The following is a 23528-nucleotide window of genomic DNA, read 5'->3' as shown; positions in this document are numbered from 1 at the left end:
ATGGATGAATCATCTCCTGAAGCTTCTAGAAAAGAAAGCTTCGAAATTCTATTTTATTTTTCCTCATTTCCATGTGTCATTGTACTTGTAGTAAAGGAAACTTGCACTGAACAAAGCAAGTTGCATGTATGTAGCATGCACCATCGCATATTGTCATGAAGCTAAGTGTGATGGAGTCTTAAATTAGGGTTTGAGCCAATGTAATCTAGGATTCTTATAACTTTTGGAAATAGTTTTGCTTTTGGCCTTACAAGGGATTGATGCAAAGTGTAACAGATGACAAGAGATCCGAGTTTGGGGCCTTTTGACTAAGTGCAACAAAATGGCATGTAACAAAATCCTTAGAAGGATTGTAGAACACCTAGAAAGTGTAGCCTATATGGTTTGTTGTGCAGTTGAGTCGGACCTGAATTTTGGTTGGAAGGGCACACACATTATAGACTTTATGTGTTCTATAACTACAGTGTCGTGAAATAGGTCAGGTCCAAACTTAGGTTAGTCCGGGGTGGGGCCTAGACCAAGTTTTCTAATACGACAAAATGGGGCGAGACCCACACTATATTAAATATTAATTTCAACTTGGGAAATTGTGGTTTTGGGAATCTAGAGGTTTAGAGTGCGTGAAGTGGATAGGGTAGTTCAAGGCATGGATGTAGGCTAGGGGTCGAACTAGATTGGAAGTTAAAGGGTCAATAGGTTCAGCACACGTGAAGTGTGTAGAGTTAGTTCAAGGCCCAAATGTGGGCCAAGGGTTGAATTAGTCTCAGAGTCTGAGAGTTCAAGAGTCTAGAGGTTTGGAGCACATGAAGTGATGGGAGTTAGTTCAGGGCCCGAATGCGGGCCAGGGGCTGAAATAGTTTGGGGATCCAGGAATTTGGGGATTTTAGTGTGTATCCTTCATAAATGCATTGAAAAAATGCACGTTAGATAATTTCGTTAACCTAATGTGGCTAGGGTATATGGATGCCACAAGGTAAGTCTTGTCTACATGGCAAGGCTCTATTGACAAAATTTAAAAATTCCATAACTTGAGATATAGTTATCAAATTCTAAAGAAAATTGTATTATCAAAAATTTCTTAATGAGATGAGTGTGATGGGGAAGCCCAAGGTTAACTCCACTAACTATGTGAAAGGAAGAAATATTGTAACATCATTTTAATGATAAGATAATAGAGGTTGATTTTGTGATAAGTAATACCTTACACTGAGCTAGTTTATGTTGAGGAGATGGACAGGAGTGTTATAATTCTCTCATAATTATGGGAGATTCCATCTTAATTATCAAAAATATTCTCAAGGGTTCTTCCCCAAGGGATAATCCCTAGAAAGTATTCTGAAAGGAATCAAGAAAGTGACAAAAGAAATCCCTATTGTATCGTTCTATCATGTCCTTAGGGACCATAACAAAGAAGCAGATCATAGTTTCGAGGGGTGAAAACTAAGAATGGGTGAGAAACAAGTAAATAACCAAATAAGACTCTCTCTTTTACCTTAGAAGATGTAGACTTCCTTTCCAAAAAAGAAAAAAAGAAAAAATAAATTTGAATAAAAAGAAAATGGGGGAACCTAGGAACAACGTGGCAGCCCTAATGATGTCTATGCATGCCAACTATCAAAATATCATTCCCAATGTCACTTCATAACTTGTGCAGTTTAGGAAAATTGTCCTTTCCAATTTATCCAATATAAAGCAATCCATTCATCAACTCAAGTACTTGCGGGTTGACTTAACTCTGCGACATCTCCCAGTTATGGGTAGTTATTGTGATTTTCCTAATTATGTGTGTGGTATTTTTAGGAAGGGATGGATCGATTCAATCCTACTACCATCCACCTCTATGTATTAATGTTTCATGATACCTAAGTTGATAGCGATGATAGTTCAATGTAATGAAAAAATAAAGTGGCAATTTTCTCAATCAAACTGTGATTTGTTGTGGAAAAGGGGGGAATTTCCATTCGACTTGAAAGCTAGATTCATATTATTCTAGGGAGTGTAAAGTGACATTCCACAACATTATAATTGGGTCAAATTTTAGTTTGGAAGGTTCATTTATCAAGTCGATGCTCTATCTTTAGTTTAGTTTTCAAATTAGGATGCTTTGGGTGAAAGCATAAGTGAATCATCATTTTATTATATGTGTTGATCCAATTGAATATTAGTGGTGCTTGCCTATTCCACCTAGACCTCTAGTGGGCTTCATCATTTTCCTTGTTTATAGCATCATTTACTACATTTAGTATTTTTTTCACGTTGTTAACATCCGGAGCAGTTTTGACCCCCTAAACAGTGTTTTTTTAGGTTTGTAGCAGGTTGAAAGTTGTAGGTCGTGCCTGTGGAAAATCCTGCAGTACTCGAAGAGATATTTCCAACGAGGTATCCTATGTGCCAAATGGAGATAATATGACCAAGTTACGACCTCGAGAAGTCGGCTGCCCAACTAACCCCAACGGGGCCCACAAACTCTTGGTGTTCGATCTCCAGGGGTTAGGGTTTTGGTTGTTTAGAGTTTTCCCTTATTTTCAATAATAAAAAGGCCCTTGAGCCTCATTGTAAGATATTTCAGAGGCATGTAGTCACCACATATCTTCTTAGAGATAAGCTACCATCATTCGAGCTAGTTTATTTACATTTCTATATGTAAACATGTTTCAGCGCTTCGATATTAACGAAATGAAGTTTTATTTTTGTTGCATCATATCTATATTTTTTGCATTCTTGCATAAGTCTAGATCAGTGGTATCAGAGCGGTTTGCTATTTCTCTTTTTTTATTTGCATTTCCCCAATGAGGTCAGGGTATAAGGAGTTAAGGCTCGAACTGGTTGAACCTTTGCAAGACCATCCTCGTAAACCCTGACGGCCTCCCACGGCGAAAGAAAAGAAATACAAGTGGGAAGTAGATACTTTCAAAATATTGCTCGAGAAAGCCCTCAAGCAATAAAGGAATGAAATGATGGATAAATTTTCCCAGATCGTTCGGCTGTTACCCACAGATGACACATCTTCATCCAACAGCCACTCTGGAGGCCCCAGTCCTTTTAAGGTACAAGTTAAATTTGATATTCCCGTATTTGAATGCCAGATAGATGTAGAGGTCGTAGACAGATGGTTAAATTTGTTGGAATGATATTTTTCAGTTCATGACTTTTCCAATCGAGAAAATATTACTTTTTCACTCCTCAAAGCCTCCCCACATGTTAAGGACTAGTGGGAAGCCTATTGTGAACAAAAGGACGAGAGGGATTCCTCACAGTTTTCAGCCACACCCACTTGGAATTATTTTCGAGATGTCATTAAGGAACAATAGTACCCTCTCATGATCTTTGAAGATAAATACATAAAGTGGACTATGCTATGGCAGGGAAGGGACTAAGATGTGTTGTAGTTCACAAATGTTTTCCATACCCTTCGCACAAAGCTAGGTATCAAGGATTCTGAGAGGAATTTGGTACTCAAGTACATGGAATGTCTACACAAGAACATCTAGGATGAAATGGAATTATTGGACATCTCCTCACTTAGCATTGCCTATCTCTACGCTATCAAGATTGAGCATAAATTTAAATAGAAGAAGCAAGACTTTGGATCTGCAAATCTGAAGCAAGGGAAAGGCACCTCCAAATTGTAGAACAAAGGAGAAATCCAAGGCAATGTGACCTGGGACAACCTATCAAAGATGAAAGCAAATAAAAATCCTACAAAAACAAAGAAGGACACATGGAAGTGGTGTGATTTCCATAAGAGCCCCACTCACAACACAAGTGAGTGTCGATCCAAGCAGTCACTGGTGGTTGAGCTAAAGGCTCCTGAATCAGATGCATGTTATGACTTTGAGTCAGAAACCGGAAAGGGGAATGACAAAGGGAAGCATATTATCAATGCGGAACCCAGTGCCACCAATTCCACCACCAAGATCCAAAATGATGATCCTAAAGATCTAGAGGAGGGGGAGTGACTCTTCCACTCACAGATGTGGGTGAAGGTTTCTTGGTTGAAGTTCATTGTCGATAATGGGAGTTGTTATCACTGACAAAATTTCAATGCTAAATGTCTGCAAATAAGCACATGAATCCTTTTAGCGGTTTCGCAGCGCTACATGTTTAGGTGGTTTCGTAGCGCGCTACGAGATTGGGGATTTGTCCTAATCCATAGCAACTGTCATGCAAAATAGCTCTGCGGTGGATGTATTTTACAGGTGGCATGCTCTCAAGCTCCTGCGTGTATGCTTGTTATCAATTCTGAATCTCGAAGCCTCAAAGTTCATGTAGGAGAGGAAGCTGTTCGCAAAAAGGCTGAGAAATTGGAACTTTTAAAAGCAGAAAGGAAGGAGAAAACAATGACATTATTTCGACAGTCACAAAAGCATATATTCTACACCGAACCTAGTAAAGTTGAAGCTGGGAATTCTGTTACAGTCTTTTACAACCCATCTAATACAGTTTTGAATGGTAAATCTGAAGTATGGTTTCGGTGCTCTTTCAATCGATGGACTCATCGACTTGGTGTTCTTCCACCACAGCGAATGATCCCGGCAGATAATGGTTCCCATGTGAAGGCAACTGTTAAAGTGCCACTAGATGCATATATGATGGATTTTGTTTTTCTCTGAAAGAGGCGATGAACATGGTGGATTGTATGACAATAGAAATGGAAATGGCACCTGTTGCAAAGGTTGGAAGACTGGCAGATGTGGTTACAAGTCTTTCTCGTGCAGTTCAAGAATTGGGACATAATGTTGAGATCATTTGCCCAAAATACGATTGTCTTGATTACAGCAAGGATTCGGAGGTCTCTCTTTTTCAAGTTATGAAAATTGTATCTAACAAGCATGATTTGAGCTTTGTAGAGAAGGTTAATCTTCCAGAAGAGCAGGTTCTTCGTCTCTGTAACGGAATTGTACCTAATTCTTCGTCCCTGTAATGGAATCAGTTTCAACTCCTTGAATTAACAATCTTTGCCGACAATTGGCTTCTATGGGGACAAGCGAACGATGAGTGGAATATTGAAGGAGATGGGTGTTATAGATCATTCCGTTCATGCGCAAATGAAGGAAGACAAATTCGAACCAGGTTTGTATGTTGGTCTTTTGAAGCGGCGCATAATTGTTTTCTATTAGCATCAAGGTAGTCATCAAGGAAACAGGTTTCTTGCAATTTCATACGTTATGTAGTGGATTTGTGCGATGATGTTATTGTGTGCGTTGAAGAGCATAACCTTCTGGGATCTATGTCGGTTTCTGTCTCAATCACTTCTCGTAGATTGAAACGAACTCAGAGGCTCAAAATAAGTCATGTCCAGAATTCTGAAGATGATGTCAGGGTTTCGCCCGGGTTCAACGTAAACATAGGTGAAGTCGACAATACAAACAATACAAAATAGAAGGCAAAGATTTTGCCTATTATAAAGGATGAATCTATAAGGGAACGCTCAGTAGTAGCAGAATATTGTTTTCCTGACTTTCCTTATGAGCAACGGTATTTTGGAGCAAATGAAGAGCTTTGGTCAGCCTATTATTGAGAAACTTGTGAACACAGAAAGAGATTTCATTGATAACTCATGATTCTGTTGGCTCGGGTGGGTTTAAAAATGAAAATACCCTGAATGTGGAGATAGATATAGGCTCATTTATCAGTGTTGAAGATGGTTCACTTTCGTGCAGTCAGGCTTCCAGCTCCAGCCAGATCATAACTGTTGATACATTGGAAGATCACTTCCAGATATTGAGCTTGGATCAAACAGAGACATAATTACAGTTGCTTCGGCAAATCCAAAAAGGTAAGTTGTTTAAACAATACAGCAGTTTCGTAGCGCGCTACGAAACTGCTGTAGGTAGTGTTTTTAGCGCAGACAGGCAGTTTGGTATACAAGCGGGAATTTTGACAGAGAGGCACCTGTCCATCAACGAAGCTGCCAGCACATTTGGGAATATGGTGATGCTCGTCATTGTTGGGGTATTAAAAAGAGCTGGAGACATGCAGCTTGAATTCCGAAGAGTGGTGGAAGACAAGGACCGGGAAAACAGGGCACCTATCTTGTTGATTAATGAACCATCTACGCAGCCAGTATCCAAAGCCAGCTTGTTCATTGCATTCTCCTCCAACATATCTCGGCCAAAACAGAAAGTATACAGGTGTCAAGAATAAGAAAGTAACCATGCTACGAGGAGGACAGATTTGAGTTTTGAATAAATTAGGACCTTTTGTAATTACAGTTCAGCACTTATGTAATTAATGAATTAGTTAAGCAGTAGATAGGAGTAGTTAATAGCAGCCTTCGAGCTCGCTCTAGGTGGTTAAGAATGTATTCCTATATATGGATCAGACTTGGATGTAATTGGGGTTGGATGTTTTGAAAAAGAACAAGTCTATTTTGGTTTATGTAAAGCAGATTTCAGTAATGCAAACAGCTGTTGTTTCTTCTCAGGATTCTCAATAGATCTTATTGTTCAAATGTATGGTGGTTTATTCTCTTAATGTTCTTTTACAGTCTTGTTATGGCATAATCACTCAGAACTCATGTATCATGCTCTGACTTCCTGTATGCTTTGGCAAACTGTGTTTTATGTAAGTTGTGTTTGAACATTAGATGTAAAGAGCCCTGATTTCTATGAAAATATGGTGTTTTTGTTTGCTGAGATGTGTGAGACTCCATAAGCCCAATGGGAAACAATTTGATATTTGTCCAGCCAGCTTATTTTCATGTGTTTTTTAAAGAGTTAGCCATCTTTCCTTGTCATTAGTCCATATTCATAATCTGTGAGAGAGCCCTCTCTGAATAAGGAGGCTAAACCTTAGTCTAAAGCCTGGTTTGAAACAGTTACACAGAGTCTTGCTGATTGGCAGCCTTCAGTACCAGATTTTGTGATAACAGGAGCCAAAAGAACCTCATTTTAGCAAAGGTCGTGAAGCGGTTCGGCCTATCTACCACACCACACCCACAGCTATACATCATCGGGTGGCTACACCAAGGGCGATATCTTTGTGTTAGCCAATAGTGTTGCCTTCCCTACAACATTAAGCCCTTCACAAATGAGGCACTTGGTGATGTTTCTCCTCTTGAAGTTTGTGATGTATTATTAGGTCAACCATACTTGTGGAAGCAGCATGTTGTGTATGAGTCTAGGCCTCACACTGTTATTATTACTTTGGGCAATAAATTATACAGGATACCAGAGGTAGCACCGCCTATCACTATTTCTTTGATCACTGTGAAGAAATGCAGTAAGATCATTTCCAAGACCGGGAAATTTGTTTTCCTTATGATTCACCCTCAGGGAAAGATGAATATTATGGCCATGGCCTCCAAACAGGGATCCTCTTGTTGGCTTAGTGGGTCCTGACCTAGGTTCAGAGTTAGTTGTGCCAAACAAACCCTACACTACTAGCCCTTTTGGCATCAATCCACGTAACACGGACTGAAGTCTCACTCGAAGTAGTATGGGGGATGTTGGAACCAAGTTTCTATGTCCAGATATTAGTGTAATGTCTTTTTACGTCCTATATCTGCCTTCACGCAAATCTCTAAGCCCTTAAGTCTTAGCGTTATACTTTCCTTCAATCGGCCTCTAGATGTTCGCGAAGGTCTATGACTAGCTTTTGCAAACCCTAAAAAGGGAAATTAGCTACTTACGCACACCATAGATTATCCTTAGATCAGTATTTACTCAGATCTACGTAGGCGTTTGATAACTTTAACAAAAGTGTTATGATCTTCACGTAATCACTTAACCTTAATTGTGTTCAGTTAATAAGATGAATCAAGTAAATTTGCGCATCAATACATCATTATTTTATAAAGACATCATTTCATCACAGCATATATCACAATCATACATAATAGAAGTAAAGAGATTAAACACAAGAATTTCAACAACATCTTCTTTATTAATCTTCAGTATAGGTTTACAGACTCAATACTTCCCTGCGCACTCGGCTGCAGGGGTTTGCACACTCAGCTGCGGACACTACTCTAGGCCTCTGTGCACTCAGCTGCAGAGCCTTTCCTCCCTCTAAGACTTACTTCCTTGCACTAACTCTCTAGACTCCTTCTGTCGTACCCATAGACAAAAGACTTCTTATATGCCTTAAACTCTCTAAGGCACACCTATTTATATAATCCCATGGTCCACAGACCATGGTTACATCTTCAAAAACCGACTAAAGTTTACATAAACGAGGGTAAAAACCCTTTTTTGACTCTTAACTAACTCCAGGTCCACAATTCGTAGAGAATTTACATCTTTTTACATCAAAACTTGGGCTTTTGCCCCAAAACTGACCTAGGGGACCCCCTCCCAACAAGCCCCCAACACAAAAGGTCGTGACTCACCCTCGAGTCACTCGGATGGCACGGTGATCTTACTGTGAAGATCCCACAGCTCCACCTGCAGAACTACTACTTCAGCTGTGCTCTGCGTGGCTGCCTGCTTCACTTGTTCAACCAGCTACTTTGTAGTTGTTCCATCATTGGCTCGCTTGATCTTCTGTTGTGTGAGCTAAAAGTTCATAAGCTTTTCCTGAATTTTGGATGAGACTTGGTAGGCTTCATCCAACCAAGGACCCAATTGTGCCTTAAGCATTGCCTCTTTTTTATGCATTTCTTCCACTTGTGCAAGGAGCTGCTTTGCCTCCTGCAACTTGGCGAGGCACTACATTGTAGCAATCGAGCACGCCATCGCCCTAACCTTGTCGTATTGCTGCTGGAGCTTGCGGATCTTTGTACTCAATATCTGCAGGGTGGGATCTTCCTGCAGGGTCGTCACCACTTCCATGGCATGTTCAAACAAAGTTGTGCAGTCAACGACCGCAGCATCCACAGTAGCTATCCCTTCCTTGATGGCAGCGCTGCGTTGTTCCCTGACCTCGGGTGGAGTCGAAGGCTGTGACTTGAGTTCCAACTCTGTGATTTTCATATTGAGTTCAAACTGAACTCTGGCCACCTCTGCCTTTGCATCATGGACGCCCATAGCGAGTTTCTGAATCTTGGCCTCTAGTTGGGCGTCCTCAGGGATGTGCAACTCCAGCACTGTTCAGCATGCCTCTGCAACTGTTTTTTCCAACTGGGTGCTCTGCGCTTGAATTTTATCCTTTTCCTCCAGTTCTTGCATCTTCTCGACGAACATTTGTTCATTGTTCACCCTGTACTCACTAATTAAAATAAGAGCGCGTTGCTCCCGTGCTTTTAATTTTGTTGTCACACATGTCTATAGCGTGTGAAGATATTCATTGGGGAGCGCTACAATATTGAGGCTGGTGTTCTTCAAGGTGATAACGATGATCTTGTCATTGGCTGATTCCATGCTCAGGGACCCTTCTGGCAGCGCAACTATCCTGAGGTCCACTGTCCTGACCAGCTCAGCAGCCTGACTTGTCCCCCATGTCAGGTTAGTTTGTGCGGGGCTCACCAGTTCTGTGCCCACTTGTATTCTATTGGTCTGGATCTACAGTTCGTGCAGATCCTTCTGAATGTTTCCTAAAGACTACATGTGTTGTTGCTCAAATTGCTGCAACAGTTTGGCTACAGTGTCACACACTTTGTCCCAGATCTCATCAAGATCACCCTCCATTAGCGTAATGGGATCCACCGGTGGTTTAGTCGCCTTTGTCTTCTTCCAGGACCCCTCCTGCTATTATTCACTGCACTTCCTCACCTGAAATGGGGTGCTCTACCCCTCATCGCCTCCACTACCCTACACCGACTGCTCTTCCTCCTTAGTTTCAGGTGAAGGAGATTTGTTGCTCCGCTAGGAGTCGCGTTGTTCATGTTCAGCCTACTCCTTTGCAGCGCACTCATTTTCCATTCAGGCCTTCTCTTTGGCCTCCTTCTTTCGCTGCGTGGCCAATTTCTGCATTGCCTGCATCATTGCATCCTTCTGCTTTTTCTCTGTTGAGCTTCTCGAGCCTTTGCTGGTACCTGTAGCCAAATCAGACGGAGTATGCAAATCTGTTGGCCAGCACTTGATTACTTCCTGTATGGCATCATTGTTAACTAGATATGGTAGGTCAAACCATTTCTATTGCGGGTCCTTCCACGCCCAGATGTAAACGCGGTGGAAGTCTGCCTTGAACTCAGCATATTCAGGCAGCGGTTCAGACACAGTCAGGGACAACCGTGGGCACTGGTTGATGGCCATGCGAAAGCTTGACTCCATTAATACCCAAAAAATATTTGTTTCAGTGACCCACGCAGGGTCCTTCATGGCCTAGAGGGAGGAAAACTATGCAGCTTCCGACAATCCGGCCTCCACGGGAGGGAACTTGCTATCCTTCAACAGATTCCAAGCAACCGACACAATGGAGAGCAGCAACCACGCGCAGTGGAAGGTCTTTCTCTTATCTTGGGCCTCACCACAATTTGCAAGGAACTCACTACATAAGTAGCGTGACCAGTTGAACTACACGCCCTCCGTGCATTGTGCATCTGACGACACCACAAATGCCAGAACCTCATCTGCGCGAAACTTCCTCATAACCTTGTCAGCTAGTATCTGGGTGGCAATTTTTATTCTGGGATCTTTGATGGAGGTTATGGAGTACCAGCATGACTTCTTGATAAGATCAAATTTCTTCTTCATCTACTCTGCCAAGTCCCTCTCTCTTGTCTTTCCACCAAACTCCTTGGCCGGATTCAAACCTTCGTGCAGCAGGTGTGTGATCCTTTGTATGAGCATTCCGTGATGGGGATAGGTGCGCCAAGCACCCATCATGCACCAAAGTAAGCAGCTGTTGTATACAGGTGGTATTAATGTTGGAGCGGTGGTAGTGGGACGCCCACAGCAGGTTCAACAATCTGGATTTCTCTACTCCCTAATCCCTTAAAAACTAGCAACTTCATTGTATTTGACATGTTGAATGGCAATGGGGGTGGTGGCGGTGTGGGCAAAGGTGTATGTTGTGGAGGTGAAGGTGGAGGTGGTGTGGATGGATGATGTACCCGCAGAAAACCCTGCCTTATCAACTGGACAGCGCTGTGCGGCGAGGCCTGTACTACTTCTTCGTTGTCACTTGAAGGAGGTGCAATCAACGGGTTATATTCAAGACCTAATTTTTCTTGGTTTCTAAAGCTTCATCCACTTCGCGTAGATCCAAACATCAAGGCAATGGCATAACCCGTTTTTCACACAAGAGCATCTTAATCCAAGTATTCAAAGATCTCAAATACTTACCTCACAGTCCTTTGAAGAAGCGTCGCTCTGCTTCATTGTAATTGATTAAGGTGTCAACCGCGAACTCTGTAACAAATCCTCCTATAACCCGATCAAGCCAATGGTCAACAGCACGTGTGATCTTATCTTCAGAGGCTTCCAACCTCCGAACTAGCTTTGAAGTCCACACTATTGGACCGTCAAGCCTCCACCTTCCTTGGTCATCTACCAATTTAGCTATTCAATCGTATAGTTCAATCAGGGAGGTACAGAAGAAAATTTTGTGTATTTATGTGTACAAATATATGTCCAACCACTATTCTTTTGTCAGGCACAGATTCCTATTTTCCTGCGCCGCGAATTCGTGTATCTTTTAGGAACCATTTGTTGGCTTAATGGGTCCTGACCCAGGTTCAAAGTTAGTTGTGCCAAACAAAACCCTACACTACTGGCCCTTTCAGCATCAATCCAGGTAGCACAGACTGAAGTCTCACCTGAAGCAGTATTGGGGGATGCTGGAACCAAGTTTCTGCATCCAAAGATTAGTGTGATGTCTTTTTACGACCTAGATCTACCTGTGCACAGATCTCTAAGACCTTATGGCTTAGCGTTGTACTTTCCTTCAATCAGCCTCTAGACCTCCGTGAAGGTCTACGACTGGCTTTTGTGGACCTTGAACAGGAAAACTAGCTACTTACGCACACCATAGATTATCCTTAGGTCAGTATCTACTCAGATCTACCTAAGTGTTCGATAACTTTAATAGAAAGTGTTATGATCTTAGCATAATCACTTAACATTAATTGCGTTCATTTAATAAGACGGATCAAGTAAATTCATGCATCAATACATCATTATTTTATAAAGACATCATTTCATCATAGCATATATCGCAATCATGCATAACAAAAGTAAATAGATAAAACACAAGAATTTCTGCAACAATCTTCTTTATTGATCTTCAGTATAGGTTTACAAACTCAATACTTCCCTACACACTCAGCTGCAGGGGTCCGCACACTCAACTACGGACACTACTCTAGGCCTATGCACGCTCAGTTGTAGAGCCTTTCCTGCCTCTAAGACTTACTTCCTTGTGCTAACTCTTTAGACTCCTTCTGTCGTACCCATAGACAAAATACTTCTTATCTGCCTTAGAATTTCTAAAACACACCTATTTATACAATCCCATGGTCTGCGAACCATGGGTAGATCTTCAAAAACTGACTCAAGTTTACATAAACGAGGGTAAAAACCCTTTTTGACTCTTAACTAACTCCGTGCTCTGTGTCCACAATTCACGGAGACTTTACATCTTTTTACATCAAAACTTGGGCTTTTGCCCCAAAACTGACCCAGGGGACCCCCTCCCAACACCTCCACATGGCAGCAACAGATGGACAAGGTTATGGAGGAGTACAAGGACATATTCACCTCACCCACAGGGGTACCTCTAAACTTTTAGGTCAAGCACTCCATCGATCTGACTCGGGGCGCGCTGCTACCCAATGGACCGATCTATCGAAGCTCTATTCTGGAGAATGATGAAATCAAGAGGCAGATTCAAGAGTTGTTGTAGAAAGGGCACACCAGGCCAAGTTCATCACCCTATGGGAGCTCGATCATGTTGGTACAGAAGAAGGACGGGACTTGGAGACTCTGTATTAATTATCGAGTGCTGAATAATATCACTATTTGGAATAGGTATCCAATCCCATGGATTGATGACCTTTTGGACCATCTCGGGGGGGGGGGGGGGGGGATATTTCAGCAAGATTGAATTGAATTCTGGGTATGACCAAGTACCGATCGAGCCCTCCAATGTATGGAATATTACCTTCAAATCCAATGAGGGCCTTTTCGAATGGTTATTCACGCCTTTTGGGTTGACGAATGCCTCCGCAACCTTCATGAGGTTGATGGATGACATATTGCGACCCTTCACCAACTCATTTGTGGTGGTGTATTTGAATGACATTCTGATCTTCAGCCAGAGTTGGGAAGATCACCTCCACCATATTTGAGATGTCCTCCCACATTAACATCATAACATACCAATATCATCATGGTGACCTAATTGCATACAATGACCTCACAATGCATGTCTAACCTACAATACATGCATAACCATAACCATGACAATGCGTGCATAACAACATATAGACACTGACATGCATAAAAAATGCATATACAACCATACACTCATGACAACACATCCCACAACAACACCATCAACCTTCACATGGCAACATCACTAAAACCATGATCAACACCATGCAAATGCAACAAACACATGGACTACAAGCATAAGGAACACATATGAAACCAACATGAATGCATGACCAACACATAGCCCATCCAGTCTGAGGGGTGAACCATGCTCTAATACCACTCTATGGTATCAAATATCACCCAAAAGAACATAAACCAAACATTCCCTAAAGAGAACAGAACCCACTCTGGTACCACTCTGTAACACCCTCCTCCCACATCTACCCAAGGAACTGGCCAACCGGGGTAAACATGTGACGAGAAATTACTATGATATGATTTGACCTCCTAAGTCACCTTAATGAAGTGGAACCAACAGAAACACACTATACAGGACTCCAAAGAACCATCCCAACCACTCAGGTAACCAGCCCCTAGGTGCCACTGAGTTTTTAGACCATTAAACTCCCGGAAGCTCCCTTGATATGGGCAAGCATGCGTCTAGGAGGCTCTGGATGCTCCCACAACATGGGTATGCCTGCATCCAAGGACTTTTCTACCTAGTGTTATGTCTTCGTCCCCTAGATTTGAGCCACTTTTTCAGGCCGAGAGCCTAGGTCACTACCTAGAACTCAATGGCACTTTTATAACTGAAAGATAACAACATAACAATGATATAAATGCAATTAATTGAACAAGTACTTGACTGGACCCCTGTTAGACATGACAGGAATTTTGTCAAACATGTCACAATAATGTAATCTATTGGTTTATACAACAGATCTGAGCATAGGGGTCTCACACTCATCTAAGAATCGCTAAGAAGCATTGATGCCTCAACACATTAGCTGCAGTTTCATCCATTAGGCCATAGATACACTATTCATTCATTTACAAGTATAAACATGGTGAGAACCATACATAGCCACTGTCATAATACATGTGCATAACCAGCATACTAAAAACAAAAATACCAAGGAAACATCAGCCATATAATCCACACATAAAATAGTATAATACTCATGAAATATGGAGGAGAAATAACCTCATATTAATGATGCAAAGGCCAACCAGGTTCAGGACTTCCACAAACCACCCGGCCATAGACATGGTTGAGCCAAATATCTCGTCAACCAGTCACCCCCATGCCATATTCCAAGCATGAATGTGGGATCTCATAAAACACATCAATCAAAACCATCCAGGGCTTCCAGAGGCTAAACCACCTCAATCCATCAAACAGTGATTCCACCTCACACTTGTACATCACAACCATCACTATATTGGTCTTTACCCAAGCCTTCCAGGGCTCCAGAGCGTTTTCTTCTAACCAAGGCTTCTAGGACTAGTAACTCAACCCATAGCTGTCATTGAGCTTCTAGAGCATTTTTCCAACTAGGGCTTCCATGACTAGTAACTCAACCCACTAAGGTCTTCCAGAGCATTTTTCCAACCAAGGCTTCCAGGACTAGTAACTTAACCCAAGTTGTTGCAGGGCTTCTAGAGCATTTGTCCAACCAGGTCTTCCAAGAACTAGTAACTCAACCCAAGCTAAAGAAAACATGAGAACCAACCAGAAAAACATTGAAATGAACCCACAACACCATGCCTATCTAGAAAATGGCAAGTCTAGGCAAATGCACTGTCAATCTAGGCAATCCTCTATGCTTAGTGACAAATCATGACCAATAAACCACATGCATAATGCCAAAACTAGTGAGGAAAACATACATGCAACTCGATACCTATAAGCAAAATCTATTGTAGTTGTTAATCTTGATGTCTTATTGTGCTTTCCTGATCTTCCTTTGCCTTATTTCTCCAACACTCCAAGTATGCCACACTCCTCCAAGAGTGCTCCAAGAAAAATCTAAGTGTCCAATAGTATGAGAGGGGGAGAATAAAGAGAGAGCTCTAAAATTGAACTGACAAAAGTCTACATTGACGAATCCTGCCCACTGATCCTCAGAAGCATTTTTATCAATGAGACCTCTATTTTCTTCGATTTCCATTATTTTCCTTCATTTTCCTCCTCACATGAAAATTGTGACCTTTCAGCTTCCTTTTCTCCTATATTCCATTATTTTCATATAGAAAATGCCAATAAATGCCTCATGCCTTTCCAAAGCCTTTGCCATTACCTTTTCCAATTTCCTTAGCCATAATAAACCGAAATGACACCCCACTAGGATGTTTTTCCCACCATTCAGCTTGGAATACGTGTCCCATGATCGTGGTTTTATATTTTTATATTTACATGGATTTTTAACCATGGTTGTTACATTGTGGAAGGCTATCCAAGTTCTACATTGGATATTTTAAGGGAAGGCAATAAGACTAGTGTGATATGATATGTTGTTATGATACATTTTAGTTGAAGGCCGAAATGGAAAAATGGTGATTTAAGGTAATGAACAGTGGAAGAAATCTCATAATAAGGGTTGACTTGGTTCTTGTGACAGACTTAGGTCAATAATGTCTCACTTTGATCTGATTCTATAAGAAGAGAAGATGATTTTTTGGGTTTTCCCCTTTGTGGGGTTTTAGCCCTAGCTTGGAGCCTATATCATATGTGTTTTGTTTCGGTGATCTTTATGTTATGATTCTTTGATAATTTCTTGATGAAAGGAAGAACACTTAAATAATAACAATAAGCCAACAATTAATTCACAAGTAATTACCAAGTAAGAGAAATCCTCCCCTTTTGATTTCTCAACATGGTATCAAAGCTAAGGTGGAGAAAAAAGGTTTGAAGATCATCTCAGTTGGCCTATCTGAGTATACTCCTTTAGTAGCCCATTCATCAAAGCAAAGAAGCACAACATGATACAAGTTCTTGAGTATATGTATGTATAAGAATAATTCTAGCCCTAATCCAAATCACTCCTTTGTGAGTATGTTACAGTATGTGAAGAGAGTATGCTACAGAAAATATGATACAAGTGATGAATTGATGTGAGATCCTGAAGCTAGTAGATTGTGGGTTGATTCGAGTTTCCTCTGAAGTCATACCTCTTTGATTTTAGCACTTATAAAAGTTTGTGTTCATGAGTTATAGGCATAACAAGTAATGTGAGTTCCCTATGAAATGTAGACAACTAATCCTCTTAGCATATTTACCATTGCAAGTTTATTTGAGACGCTATGGATACAATCTGAGCTACCTTTTACCTATTTCAGATCATTATGGTAGATATTTTAGAATCCTCTATAACAGTAATACAAGTCCGATGGATAAATTCCTTTAGATGACAACTATATGCGTTCTCTTCTGATACAAATTGATCCAACTATAATATGAGTCTTCTCATTCAAGCATGATCTGAGTGAAGTTGCTACAGGTTATGATTAGAATTTCCAAGGTATACCAAGGTATACTAGGCAAGGTATGTAATGCTAATATGTCACAATAATGATGTGAGTTATGTTTCATTCAAAGTTACTACAGTTATAATGATATCCTACAATATGGTTGTAATCCTAGCTATTATACTCATGAAAAGAGTATGCTACTAGTAGGTATGAAATCTGAGTTTACATGTAAGTATTTGATCCAGGCTATTATAGTCTGTGATCCAGGTTATATATATATAAACCATGTTTGCTCAATGGAATAAAACTAATGGAACCCTAAAAGACCAACCAGTTTTCAAAAGTCAGGTTAGCATTGCCAAACTGTTTATGTTTCAAAATATGGTTTGCCTAGAATAGAAAAGTATTTCACCAGGAATTGAATAACCCCTCAGTAGTTATTCAAATTGCATTCACATCAGTTGTGTTTCCTTATCTTCTATTGCAATGTAAAACCCTTTAATATATAGTTGCAGGCTGGGGGATTGAGCCTTGGACCATTATTAGGTGTCAACTACATCCAAGCAAAGAGCTCTTTATTAAGGGTCGAATCATAAGCGTACATCTTAATGGTCGCTGCCTTATGTACCTGTACAACATTGATTAATTCCACTTACAGATATTTGAAATGGTACATGGAATGATAGGTTGGGAAAACACCCAAATGGTATATAATCATGGTGGAAAATAGATGAGGGTGGAGAGGGAATCGGAAGAAGATGATGACCTAGAGAGGTTGTAGCACCTGTCCTTAAGGGAATCCGAGGGGGAGTGATCGGTAAAAGATACAATAGAATACCAAGGTATTTGCAAGGGACCATTCATGAAGGGTTGGGTTGGATGTTATTCTATTAATAGATTAAGGCCTTGAGAGGCTCTTTTTCTTCCTACCCCGTAATAGAGAATTTTTCCTTCCATCATTGGCAAGCCCCACAATTTTCTTTCCCCAGAATGATAAGCCTGTGATTATTTTGTTGTAGGAGACTGTGGGTTATGGAGACACTTCCATTGGCAGTCTTAATAAATGTCTTAAGGATTGGGATTTTCTTTCTTTGGCTTTAAACCAACCCAACCCAAGAAGACAAGCCTGGATGTTGTTAGAGTAAATTCAGTGCTAAAAGACTAGAAAGCATAGGTTGACAGTTAGTTACTGTCTTTCCTTCCCAAAAGGTCTGCCCCTCTTCCACCCTTTTTTGTTTGGCATGAATAGTCTATCCTTTTTAGTCCTCTAGAGGATGCACAAATGAATTGGATCTTTGATGTATGTGGTCAATAACATATCTAATATATGTTTTGCAGTAAGCACTTTGAGCCAACATATGGTTAAGTCAAGGCAGAGTCACTAGGTAGCCATAAAACATGTGCTATGTTACTTAAAGGACATAGTACATTATGGTAAGTTGATGCCATATGGGGTTGTTGATTCTGACTAGGAAGGGATTATAGTGACATGAAGAGTTCTTCAAGTTGTTGCTTTGGTTTGGGTTCAAGAGCGATATCTTGGTTTAGAAAGAAGCAAGCATCAGTCACATTGAGTTCATCTAGGGCAAAGTACACGCAACAAATAATGTTAGTTATGAATTCATCCAACTTAACAAGTTGACAACAAAGCTGACAGGTGAGATCTTGAATCCTACTATGGTCTATGAGACAATCAGTGTTGTACCAGACTCTCTTAAAATCTAGTATTCCACGACTACAAGAATATTGACATCAAGTACCATTTTGTTTCTTCATAACGGAGTTCAAAAGATAGTAGTGGCTGTGGAGTATTATCAATCAAGTTAGTAGGTTGCAGATATCTTGACAACCAGTGTCGTCTCAGACTCTTTTAAAATCCAGTATTCCATGACTACTCCAAGCATATTGACATCAAGTACCATTTTCTTCACAACAAAGTTCAAAAGAGAGTAGTGGCACTAGAGTATTATCAAACAAGTTAGTAGGTTGCAGATATCTTGACTAAGCCCCTGGAAAAGGGGAAGTTGAACAACATGTTCAAGAAGACACTAGGTTTGGTGGAGAAAAATTTCCACACGAAAGGGGTTGTTTGAATTTTTACCTCTTTTATCTGCAATGGTTTTCTCCACAATACCTAAGCACACTATTAAGCATGTGTAACAACATAATCATACAACAACAATAAGGCCATACCTATTTCAGGTCCATATAACATAAGTATGTTTTGTTACCTTATGCATAGTAGTGTGGGAAGGCATGATCCATGCACCTATCTTAATATATTTCCAGGTTTTCCACCATCAATGAATTATGTTTTGCACATTGTTTCAGATTTATCCATTCCAATGTTGCTTCAGTTCAATTTTGAATTCAAATTCAATCCAGTTCAGTTCTGTGTGCATGATCTATCATTAGGCGAAAGTAGATCACTAGTTAATAAAAAGGATTGCACATAATAAAGTTAAAGCTTAGGTAGAGGGATCAATTCTCAGGGAATGGGATGCATTCCTGCATGCTCCAATTCATCTTCCAGTTCAGATGCACTTACCTTGCACACTTATCCATGCAGTTGGAGCACACTGGGTGATTAGATTGGGGTTAGGGCTTCAGTGAAAATTAGCAAAATTTTTGTTTTGAGTTAATTATATTTATTTTTGTCTTTCTATATTCAATAGAAGATAGATGTGATTCAGAGCTCATATCTATGCACTCACTATTTTTATTTTTCTACATTATGTGTCTACAGATTTGTAGATTCTAGTATTTGAAGATTGTTGTTTTCATAGGTTTCAATATTTAAAGTTACCTTTTGAGTGCATAATCTACTTATGATGGTAAAAAAAGCAATGATATTGGAGGCAACCATAATTGCGGCATGGAAACATAATGGTTTTTCAGTGTATGGTTAGCAAATTACAACAATTAAAACAAGGACAACACACCTTAAAATGAAGTGTGTTACATAGTTTTAGATTTTGTTTTTCTTCGTCCTTAATCCTTACATGTTTTCTTGATGGTGGAAAAAGGGTCAGCTTGTTTGTAGATTTATCTTAGAGCCACCAAAGATAGCCTTATTACTGAGATATTTTATTGCAATGAAGAAGAAGCATTGGAAGATGCAAACTAGCCACTCGATGATATTGTTGTGGTATTTGCAAGATCTAGCAATAGCGAGTTTGTCGTTCTTTGGCTATGAGATTTATGTTTAGAATACATCCAAAAATGGATGGACTATATTTACAGGGGTACAAATCAGTGATGTTATAATATTGACACTTCATTCTATGATCATAGATTAGCCTTATTTTTGTTAATCTTTTTCCTATGTGTAGCCAAGACTATGTTCCAACCATGGTACCTTTCTCTTCCAGTAGCAACAACAAACCCTCCTTCAATAGTTTTGTACAACGATAAATGAGAGCATAAGTCATTTATGGAGAGAGAAAGGGTGCATGCATGGAAAAAGCATACATGAAGCATCCTCAATTCATTTCCAGTTTAGATGCTTTTCCATGTTTAGCAGTCAGTGTTATTTCTTAGTTTTCATTAGTTAGTAGTTTCCATGCACAGTTAGTTAGAAGGTACAATTCCCTAGATAAACTAGGTGGTCATGCATGTGGATTATTAATGTTAGTTAGGGTACAAGTCTTTAGGAGGATGCATGTCTCAGTTCATCTCCAATAGAGGCACACTTCACTTGTGTCGTCTATCTATGCAAGGAAAGTGTCCGTGCATTACATCTACAATTTGATATTTTAAAGTGGCACAATATTGTGCATGTGACCATATTCATTGTACCTTCTATTTCTCCTTGCCTATAAAAAGGTTGGATGGTGGCCCAATCAACAATTCAAGAGTACATTAGCTTACTGTTTTCAGAGTTGATTAGAAACAGAGATGCGAATCTGAGTCTCAGTGCTAAGTGTATTCCTTTTTTGTATTTGTTGTTTGTGTTTTCAATATATTTTCTTTGAAGATTAAAGCATTCATAAGTTGCAATTTTTATTTAAGATTACAATTTTCAATTAGCTAGTTATAGCAGTAATTTTCTGAGTGCAGAATCTGCTTACCATGCACTGAAAACTTAACATGTGGCACATTAATAAAACCTTCTAGGGCCTATTGATGGATGACAGGGCTTCTACGAGGAATAGGGAGTTGTCAGAAGGTTTCAAAAGTGAAAAGCCCAAGATCTGTGCTTGAGAAAATCATTGTGGACCTATGATAGGTTGTGTTAGGTTACTGCTTTTATTTTTTCAGCAATGTGTTTTAGAAGCAATAATATGACCATCTTTAATTACAGATTAAAAGATATATTTGAAGGCACTTCCAACATTGTTGGAAGTGGAAGTGTTGGTTGCAAACGCTCACCTGGGGGGAAATCAACATCCTGATGCTATCTCTCCTATCATTAGAGTCTATAAGCAAGAAACTCTTAATAGATTGTTGGTGGGAGGATCTAGAAGATTAGGAAGATATGCTCTGAGATATGTCTTGCTATCAAGATGCTGCAACCCACAACCAAGAGCTGGATGAGGTATTCTAACTATTGGTGTGATGTGAGTTGTCTTGAGATCTGAGGTGACATGTCCATAGGTAACTTGTTGGCCAAGCATGTAAGACCTACGAAGCTCTCAAATATTTGAACATTAATGTAGTGTCTACTAGGAGTGTAGGAAAGAAAGTTGTAATCAACCAAACAAATCTTAAACTAGGTTGGAGTGTACAAAGTGAGTGAGACTAAGTCCAAGGGCCCCTGCCATGTATAGGACCAGGAATCTCTCATCCAAGATGCTAATAACCCTTCATACTCAACATCAGGCTAGTTATGAGAAGATAGGTAAGTATGGAGGCCAGTACGCTGGACAGAGAGTCTGATTCTGGGTTTACATAACAATTTTCTGATTGTAAAAATAGTAACCATTACACCGGGCCCATTTTAACTTTATATTGTAATTAGTTGGAAATCACAATCGATCCATCCACGATGGGGTTCATGTTTATAGAATAGAGATTGGATTGGAACACTAGAATTCACACCCTCTCACGCAGAAAATAAACAAACAATAATGAGATTAGAGCATGGAATCGCAACAGAACTCAGAACTCCACTCATAACGAGGGATTAATGCAAGGAATCATAGCAGAACTCAAAACTCCACTTGTAACGAGAGATTAGAGCATGGAATCGTAGCAAAACACAGAAATCCACTTCTAACGAGAGAATAAAGCTTGGAATCGTAGCAGAAATCGACTCCTATAGTCTCTCAATATCCAATAATGTTACAGTTGGTCTCTCAATCGTCGAAAGAAGCCTTCGATATTCACATTGTTTCCCCAGGTGCCTCATCACGCAACCAGCAACAAAAAATAATAACCATTACATCGTGCCCATTTCAAGAACCCAACAGTCACCTGACCACTGAGATATTTTAGCATGCTTCCTATGCTAGATTTTGCTTATATATATAAACTACAAAGACAAGTTATTTCAGTAAAATATATTGCATAAATTCCAATGGAATTTTAAAATAAAAAACACAACTGATAATTCAATTCAATACTACCCAAGTATAGAGTAAAACCATAAAGTCTAGGAAGAAATTTACAGGTCAATTTGATCCTAGTGTGAGTTGCAGCTCTTCCAAAGCTTCAGCAAGCACGTCTAAGCACAAAGCAACCAATCTCGTCAGTTCCACCATCAATCCCCAGTTAGCCACAGATTTAGAAATTATTGCAGAGTCCAAATGGGTAAATTTATACAACTTGTATCACAAATTATATTTGTAGCCATCTCCAGACTGCTAAACCGAATGATGAATTTGTAGCCATCTCTAGACCGCTAAACCGAACAGCAAAGAGGGGTCGGATTTACAATGTCTAAACTGAACATCGAAGAGGGGTTCGGATTTACACTGCAACCCCCTGAAAATAAGGTATAGGTACATAGGGAGCGCTGATCAATAAAGGGTCTAGGGAATACACGAACATCTGAAAGCAAAAATCAATGGAGAAGAGCACAAACAATTTAGGAGATGGAGCACAAACGGAGCTGATACACTCCCCATCTATCACAGAGAAAGGCAGGTCATCGGCAAGATGAGAATACAAAGCCATAGACTATAAGAGACATGGATGTTGGAGTGCGAATTCAACTAGGAACCTAGTGAATCAATTTGCCAATCCCTCGGCCCAAAAATCTTGGGCGAATTCAACCTAGTCTTGATTTTCCAGGAATGGAGAGGGCGAAATAGCCCCTAACCAGTCCCATTCCTAGAAATCGGGGCAATGCTAAGAAAATTCTATGTCCAAACTAGGCGAATCGGGCTTGGAATGTTTAACCGCCCTATTTTAATTGGCTAAAACATAATAATAATTTATTTTTTAAATATCTTTTTGGCTAACTATTAAAAAGGGGTATAATTTAAAAAATTCGCCCCTCCAAAATATGAAACCCCTTAAATTTCGCCCATGGGCTAAGATTCGCCCCTAAAATTTTCTATGGGTAAAGGGTTCACCTGAAACGTTGGGAAAACACATGATTGCGACACATAATTCTCCAGAAATCATCATCAACATCAAGAAATATCATCACTTTATAGGTAAGTCTTTTCTTCTCATGTTTTTGTAAATTATATGCTAATATGTTGAATAATTTGTGTTGATTATTAATAGCATAGATTTATGTAATTAGTTTTATGTTTTGAATTTCGGGTCGCTACAAAACATAGGTATAATATGATTTCTAAACCTCCCTTAGAAGGGTTCCCTTGTGAAGCACCATAAAAATGAGCCCATGAAATGTTCTTATTTACTGCCACTTCACCTTGCCTATGTAGGGATATTTTTTTCCCTACA

The 23528-nt window shown here is 39.9% G+C and overlaps 1 pseudogene; it reads left to right on the top strand.

Annotated features, from left to right (window-relative positions):
- Positions 1 to 4226: 4226 nt before the first annotated feature.
- On the top strand, positions 4227 to 4924 carry LOC149203277 (soluble starch synthase 3, chloroplastic/amyloplastic pseudogene; annotated as a pseudogene).
- The last annotated feature ends 18604 nt before the right edge of the window (positions 4925 to 23528 follow it).

The sequence above is a fragment of the Pinus tabuliformis genome, chromosome 2_1 (genome assembly GCF_031772625.1).
Source record: "Pinus tabuliformis cultivar Carrire ecotype Pingquan chromosome 2_1, CPIR1, whole genome shotgun sequence".
In the NCBI taxonomy this organism is placed as follows: domain Eukaryota; kingdom Viridiplantae; phylum Streptophyta; class Pinopsida; order Pinales; family Pinaceae; genus Pinus; species Pinus tabuliformis.
This window is presented reverse-complemented; position numbering and strand designations above follow the sequence as displayed.